Consider the following 8,082-nt stretch of genomic DNA (forward strand, 5'->3'; position numbering starts at 1 on the left):
CTAGCGGCCATCGCGGTGCGTAGATGGCACCGCTATTTGCGCGCTCGGCGCTTGTTCTTCCCCTTATTCGTCGGGCTGCCGGCGCCGCTGACGGCGGCGCTGTCGACCACGACCGCGCCGGCTCCGAGCGCCGAGCTGCCGCTTGCCTCGACGATGCCCGTCGAGCTGACGACCACGATCTTGGGCTTGTCCGAGAGCGCGGTCTTCGACTCTGCGGCGTTGGCGCCGCCCTGCGACGCTCGCCGCATGCTTGAGGGGGCGGGCGAGGCGCCGACGTCCAGCACGTCGCGACGACTTTCTGGCGACACGGAGCACGGCAGCGCGTTCCGGTCGGCCAGATACATGTGGTAGCGCATGAACTCCGCGCGGCCCCGCGGCCCGTACGTAGTCTCGGGTTCGAGGGCCGCGTACAGGTCCTGGACAAATAAAAATTACCCCAGTCCCGCCCATTGTGAGATCTGCAGAAACAGCGGAGTTGCGGTTCTCCTGCGTTTTCTCTTGTGATTTTCTGTGTTTTCCGTGGCTTTGTAATTGTGTATGGCTGTCTGTGATGACGTTATTTGCTACGTCTAGGTGCACGAGAAAGTACGTGTGGCAGCCCCTCCAACACCCTCCCCTGTTACGGTTACTCTAGACCCTATTCACGCTCGAGCCACCCTTCGCGGTTTCACTGTGTGACAACCGCTTCGTCCGCGACCGAGGCAGTTACGCCACCTATGGGTGTATCTGGAAACTGGAGCGTGACATGGGACACGGACACTCATCTGTCGTCAGGCCCAGCCCTAGAACATCTCCGCAGTTAAAACCCATGGGTGGCGACGAAAAATATGTGCAGGTACCATCGACGATGACTTGCAATGTAAGCGAATAGGCGAACGCTTCAAGAAAGCTGTTCGCTTTAAATAAAGACTAGCGAGAAACATTAAATCAGTTTGGACTAATATACACTAAATCGCTCTCTTACGTACAGGGGGGGGGGGAAGAAACGCGAACAGCGCGGCGCGCTGTTGGCATTCTTGATTGGTTCTTGATTGTGTCAAGGATGACTCTAGTGGCTTTTTATCACCATCCAGGCTACAACCGCTTGAAAATAAAAAGAGAAGGTAGATGGCGCTCTGTTCGCGTTTCTTTCCATCCCCACTGTATGTTCGTAACACCATATGGACAATAACACCTCGCATCCGTGTGTTCCCTGTATGCTTAGAGCATGGGCCAGCAGCTTTAATAATTATTTTTCGAAAAGATGTCGATCGTACAGAAAGTCAGTGAATGAATCAGATCCGCATACGTCTGTATTTTCAACATGGCGTTCTTAGACAGATTGGGATGTATGCTTTCGAGAGACGTTCCGTACAGACGCCAATGCTGAAAGTCCGACGTTATCGGTAACGATTAGATAGATAGATAGATAGATAGATAGATAGATAGATAGATAGATAGATAGATAGATAGATAGATAGATAGATAGATAGATAGATAGATAGATAGATAGATAGATAGATAGATAGATAGATAGATAGATAGATAGATAGATAGATAGATAGATAGATAGATAGATAGATAGATAGATAGATAGATAGATAGATAGATAGATAGATAGATAGATAGATAGATAGATAGATAGATAGATAGATAGATAGATAGATAGATAGATAGATAGATGAAAAGGCAGCTTACGTATTTGTTATGTGCGAGTGTGCTGATGACGAACGATCCCACGATGACCATTACGCAGGCCAAGATAGCCAGCTGTCCGATTCCGGTCCACGCCGAGAACGTATGCTGGTAGACGTACTCGCGACTGTCTGACATCGTGAACGTGTTCAGTCCGATCAGCTGGGCAACCGAGGTCGAAGCAGGGCAAGAACACTGAACTGAGCATTTCGAAGACGTATGTGCATGCCGCTTCTCAGCTACACAGCTACGCAAGTCACCCGAAAGGCCTCCGGAGAAACCGTTTTATCCAGGTAAATTCAACTGCCTTCGTCAGGACAAACATGTCATCATCGATACGAGCATCGCCATAATCGTCAGCCAATAACATTTATGACTACTATTAAACAACGGTCTCTCCCTACCACCGCCAACCACCCCGGGTTTTCTGCAACAGCTGGCCTTTTGCCTGGTATTTACTATAATCTAAAAGCACCATACCTCCAGATCTCCGTCCTCCACGACTTCGCATACCGTTTCGTGGTACCCGCTCGGTAACTCTACCAGCTGTTGTCTGATCTGCCCTGTGCCATTACATGACCTGCCTAAGTCCTCAACCCGTACCCCGTTAATGTTTGCTAGAATATCGGTTCGCTGTCTATTTAACGCCACTGCTTTCCTGTCTCTTCACGTCACGCCTATTAATTTTAGGAGAAGTGCAAGACAAAGCCGCTGAAAGAAAGACTTATCAGAAATGAAACTGCAGCAAAGACACAGACTGAAGGTGCTGAAGTTTCATTATGGATCCGTGCCAGCACGCCCAATCGCGTAGCCTAAAAAGAAGACTTGCCACAGACTCTGACCTCGAGTAAATCTATGAAACCTTATAACCCGCACAGCAAAATAAACGACCCTGCATTCCAAAACCCCGCGAGGCAGAAGCAATGTTATCGCTGTCTTACGGAGCTTTAAATCCGAGTGACATATATCTCCTGAACGCGGCTTTGCCAAAACTGGCGAAAGTAAGTCCACTCGTGAAAACATAGACTAAAGAGAGAGCTTTTGTTTGGTGACGGTTGATCACATCGAGCACGTATATTAACTGCAAACAACCTCCATCTCAAATTGTTCTGCATATGTGCTATATATAAAGGGTCTACCAAACACAACATCTTCACATTCACCTACGGCATGATTCAGGAAGCTTACTTATTATCCTTCCGAGAGGTGCAGAGACCTGGCATAGAATAGTGGCACAAAATATTAAAAATCAAAATTGGTTGCGCTGGTCACATTTTGATGGAGGCCAACTCATAGAGGCCCCCGCCTAATGAGCGATGTCAGTGCAAGTCAAACAACACCAGGTGGTCCCAATTATACGGTGCCATTCACTACTCCGTCGCTTCGAGAGGTTAAACCCAACAAACCATACCATAAGTCGACAAATTAACAAAATATATTAAGGTTTTCAGTGTTCTTTGAATTAGTCAGTTTGGAGCACATGCACGAAACGATGCCAGGATTGCAGGCAAAACTACATTTGCGGCCATGAGTGAGTGCGACTCTGTAGGCCACGTACAATTTACGGGGTATATTATTACACAAGTAGCTGCTAACGCTAAAACGCTCCGGGATGACGTATTCCCACCGTTGCTGCAGCTGAGCATTGCAGTTCGCCGCGGTGGTACAGTGGTTACGGTGCTCGGCTGTTGAACGGAAGGCCGCGGCTTCAATTCTGGCCGCGGCGGTCGCATTTCGATGGAAGCAAAATGTCAAGAGGCCCGTGTACTGTGCGATGTCAGTGCACGTTAAAGAACACAAGATGGTCGAAATTTCCGAAGCCCTACCCTACGACATGGCCCGTAATCATATCGTAGTTGTGGTGCGTAAAAGCACAGATATTATTAGCTGATAAAAACACATTGAGGGGCTAGTTGGTTATGATATTGATGATGATGGTCTATGGTTATACATGCCCGTCCCGTCACGCCTTCCTGCGTGCTTCTGTCTAAATTTTAGCCCTGAATATTTTTCAAAAAGAAAGATTATTAGCTGAGCGTTTCACTACGGTAATTAGTGAAACGCTCCTCCAAATAGAGCTCCCAACCTGTTTGTGTTCTTTAAAGCTGTCTCTTAAGCCCCTGTTAAGAACGTTTTACATCGATAAAGTGAACGAAAGGGATTATCAGAGGCGCACGTGGGCCATTTTCACTTCTCCCGGTCACCCACCTTGACGTAACTCAGTTGATTTCTCCCGTCAGCTGAGCTCAATTTCTCAAATGATTGAAATCTGTCCAATTATTCGCAGAAGCATTTATTGTTTCGGACAACTGCTGTCATTCGTTGCCCCGCAATCGGATAATGACCTCCATCGATTGGACATCTGTCTTAGCACCGGCAGGCCAGAGCCACGAGGCGAGAAAAAAGTCGTTACATTTCTCGACGCAGCTGTCTGTACAAACCGCGAGGCCAATTTGTCACACATGCACGCCATGCAGCCATTCATCTCGTAAAACAACACGTCTCACCCGTCTATCCGCTGCCATTCCGCAAATACATTGACGCTTACTTACGTCCCTCTTTCCGACTGTCACGTTTAAAAGAAAAAAATTGTCTGGCTTTTTTTTTTTCCACGAGGCGTATCGAAAACTATCCGATGTGATCGTTTTCTTGGGTGATGGTGTCTGACACGCTAATTATTGTTTTTAGATGTTTGTATTCTGGCTTTGTCGTATGCATGATGGCTGTAATGATTTCTTTACAACATTTAGCGTTCTGCTGCTTGCTTATGTTTATTTTTTCTAAAGAATGTACGGGGTCAGAGACCTCAGTCAGGCGTTATCATTTCAGCCTCTAGTTTCCGGCACCTTTCTTCCTCTCTTGTAATGGCGAGCTTGAAATGCCAATTAATTTCAATTCAAACTGTAGGAAAAAGCGAAGGAATACCTTGTGCTCGTTAACGCGAATGTGTTTTATGCCAGGCTGCGCCGAAAATTTGTCGACGTAAGTTACATCAGTGAAACAGCCTGCTAGTGTTGTTTGCTGACGTGTTAGTTTACTGACCGATGCTTATACTGGCGTAAGCTTCCTGTGTCCACATCCGGTCTCCACCAACTTCCGGTATCTATTTTGAATTCCTGCTAAAGCCAAACTAAGGAACGCCTTTTGCACAAGCATGCGGCATTAACCCATGTAGCGGTGTATTTTCACATATATCCGTAAATAAGTCGCAGACGTCCGGACACTGTGTGCGCCGTGTTGCAATACATCGGACTCGTGTCTCCGAACTACGGAATAGCTCTGTAGATGCGCGTGTCGTGTCGACTACGCACAGCGATGCGTTTGCTGGGGAATAGTGTTGCAGAGGGTGGGTTGCTTCCTTTAGCAGATCGCGCTCGATGGTGTCTCAGAAGTAGGGAATCTCTCTACAGGCGGGCGTTCCGTGGCGACCACACGCGACGACGTGGACACTATGGCACTTGCCTTCGCTGTGTGCACAACACATATTGCTCGGACCCGTGTCTCTGAAGTAGGAATTTCTTCGTAGCTAGGCGTGCGTGCCGTGTCGACTACTCACACCGAGCGTTTGCTAACCACGAACAGCCTATAAGTTTCGATTAGCGCATGCATGTTTGTGATTATTGCGCGTGGAGCCCCTCTTCCAGGGCACCGCAGGCAATATAGCTGCTCGTCTGGCCTTCTCTCATTTACAGTTCAACGAGTCGCGCCTCCAATGACCAGCTCAGATCTAGGAGTGTCGTCCAGCAGCGGCGATCAAGCATTTTTTGAGGGCGTAGCATGAACTGATATGTTACATGCCTCAATTCTCTGGCTGTCCATACCACCATACGTTTAATATATGTAGCAATTGTGGTAACAGTCACGTACTTAATAAGGTAATCGGCGGTCGATCGATGCGATCCGAACTCTGAGCGCATCGAAAGAAAGCCCCCCTGCATCTAAAACACGGCGCACAGAGTCTGCGTTGCTATTCAGATTCCCCAGTAAACGCGTCGTTGCGCGTGGATTTCCTACTTCTGAGACACAATGGAGTCCGAGCGCGTCGACTTCCTGCTGATACGATCGAGTCTGATCTGTGCACAGAGCGAAAGAAAGGGCCCCGAGATTCGCAACAGCAGGGGCCGTTAATTAAAACTTCCGATGTCAACGGACCGCGCAGGCACTTGCGATATGCACAGCGGATTACACAGAAACCTCACGGAAAAGCGGAAAATACAGGGGCAAATTTAGCCGTCAGGTTTTGGTGGCAGTCTGGCAACATTGACCCCCATGTCTGGAAACAGACTTTTGCGACACCAAAAAGAATCCTGCCAGTTCGTTAATTCGAGTTGAAGGTAACATTGACCCCTATAGGTATTCGCTAGGGAATCGAAATTCCTTCGTTAGATCGGGAACTCGTAAAATCAAGCTTCGTTAGATCGGGAACTCGTAAAATCGAGTTTCGTTAGATCGAGTTTTAACTATATATTGTTATTATCCTACAGTTCACATTGAAATTGAACCATCAGCTTCGTGGAAAACGCCCCAAGCACCTGAACGCGTTTGTCTCCTTCTATTTAGTCTGATAGAGATGATGATTAGAGTGCCAAATTTTTGCGCTGGAGGCTCAAAGTTCCAATCGAGCCTTTCGTTAGACACAACTTTATGAAACCTAATGAAATGAAGCCAAAGAAGGCATAGGAGACGCTAATTGTAGGTTTTTAACTGTTGTGTAGAACGGAAAATAATTAAAGTGAATGAAAAAAACACCCTTTCCATCTGTGGGCTCCGAATCCACAACCTTCGAATCCCACCGACGGAATGGGTGTTTTTTTTTCGTCCATTTTAATTCCATTTCATTATGTCATACTGACTACACTACAATTAAAAACTACAATTAATACCATCTACGCCTTCCTTGACTTCCCTTTTGTCAGCTTCATTAAGTTTTGTCTCATTTGTCTAAAAAAAAGCGAGCCCTTGGTCAATTCCCTCCTTTAGTTCAATCCAGCCTTCAAAGTATTTTTTCATGTTTCGTTATTAACTTACACCTTATTACCTCACGTCCTAGGAGGCAGGTAGATATACGATCAAAATGTCTCCGGCCTTCAAAGAAGTACTCCCCATTTCAATATTAAAAAAAAAAGAAAAGCAAAGGTCAAAGATGCAAGCGGAAGAGATTACCGTTATACGAAACTCACCGCCAGCACGAGAGGGCACAAGTAGCGCCAGCAGAACGGAAGGAAGCGTGGCGGTGGCGTCTCGAACATGAAGAAGATGTCGTTGCGCAGCCGGTCACAACCTGAAGAAGAGCACGAGAGCACCATGAAAAGCGACAGCCTCCCACCGCACTGAGATTTGTTGAGAGTGAGCCGTGCGTACACAGAAACGCGGCTGTGACCTCAAATAATATCTGGGGTTTTACGTCCCAAAACCACGATATGATTATGAGAGACGCCGTAGTGGAGGGCTCCGGAAATTTCGACCATTTGGTGTTCTTTAACGTGCACCTAAATCTAAGTACACGGGCCTCTACCATTTCGCGTCCATCGAAATGCGACCGCCGCGGCCTTCGGGTCAGCAGTCGAGCACCGTAACCGCTATACCACCGCGGCGTACAAGAGCTGTGACCTCGACTAACGCTTGTCGGAACGTCATTGGCTCCTGGGATGTTCCTTGTTCAACCGTTCTTAGGCATTTAAAGATGTATCTTACTGCGAATCTATCTCCCTTTCCAATGTCTGCATCCCAACGGCCCATGAAAAGCTACCGACCGAACTCCGCGCGACCACTGACTCCTTTTTTTTTTTCAAACGCACTGACAGTTGGGCGAGTTTGTATAATATAAAAGATGGAATGTACTTATATGGACGGATGGTTGCTATGATCGCCCCCCTTCATAACGGGGCGGTGACTTGTGCGTCACCAGGCTCGACAAAAAGAAACGAAAAAAAACAGCATTTTTTTTTTTGTAAGTTGGCCTATTGACTTGTCTACTTTGATTAAATCGATCTTACTATAGATAACATAACAAATTCACAGCCCAGCTCTGTGCCCCTTACGGCAGAATGTATTTATTTTTCCCACTATTTCTTTTTGTCCTTTTTCTCTACTTTTCTGCCACTAGTACTTCAACATCATACTTATTTATATCGCGGACGGAAGCCAATATCTAAATTAGTACGGGCTCACCCTGGCGGTGGCTTCGAAGAACCATACAAAACTACCACTAAACCAAGAAAAAAAGAACAAAGCACGAAGAATCAAGCAAATTTACGTCATCCAAACACTAAAACTGCTAAAACCTCGTAAACTTGTACCAAACTTGATGCTAGCAGAACCAAATCGACGTCACACATCGGTAACATGTGTTATACATGTGCGCCGCAAGAAAGCGAATTCCTTGTCTGACATCGTGATAGAAGCCCG

This window comes from Rhipicephalus sanguineus, chromosome 3, assembly GCF_013339695.2.
Source record: "Rhipicephalus sanguineus isolate Rsan-2018 chromosome 3, BIME_Rsan_1.4, whole genome shotgun sequence".
NCBI classification, from domain to species: domain Eukaryota; kingdom Metazoa; phylum Arthropoda; class Arachnida; order Ixodida; family Ixodidae; genus Rhipicephalus; species Rhipicephalus sanguineus.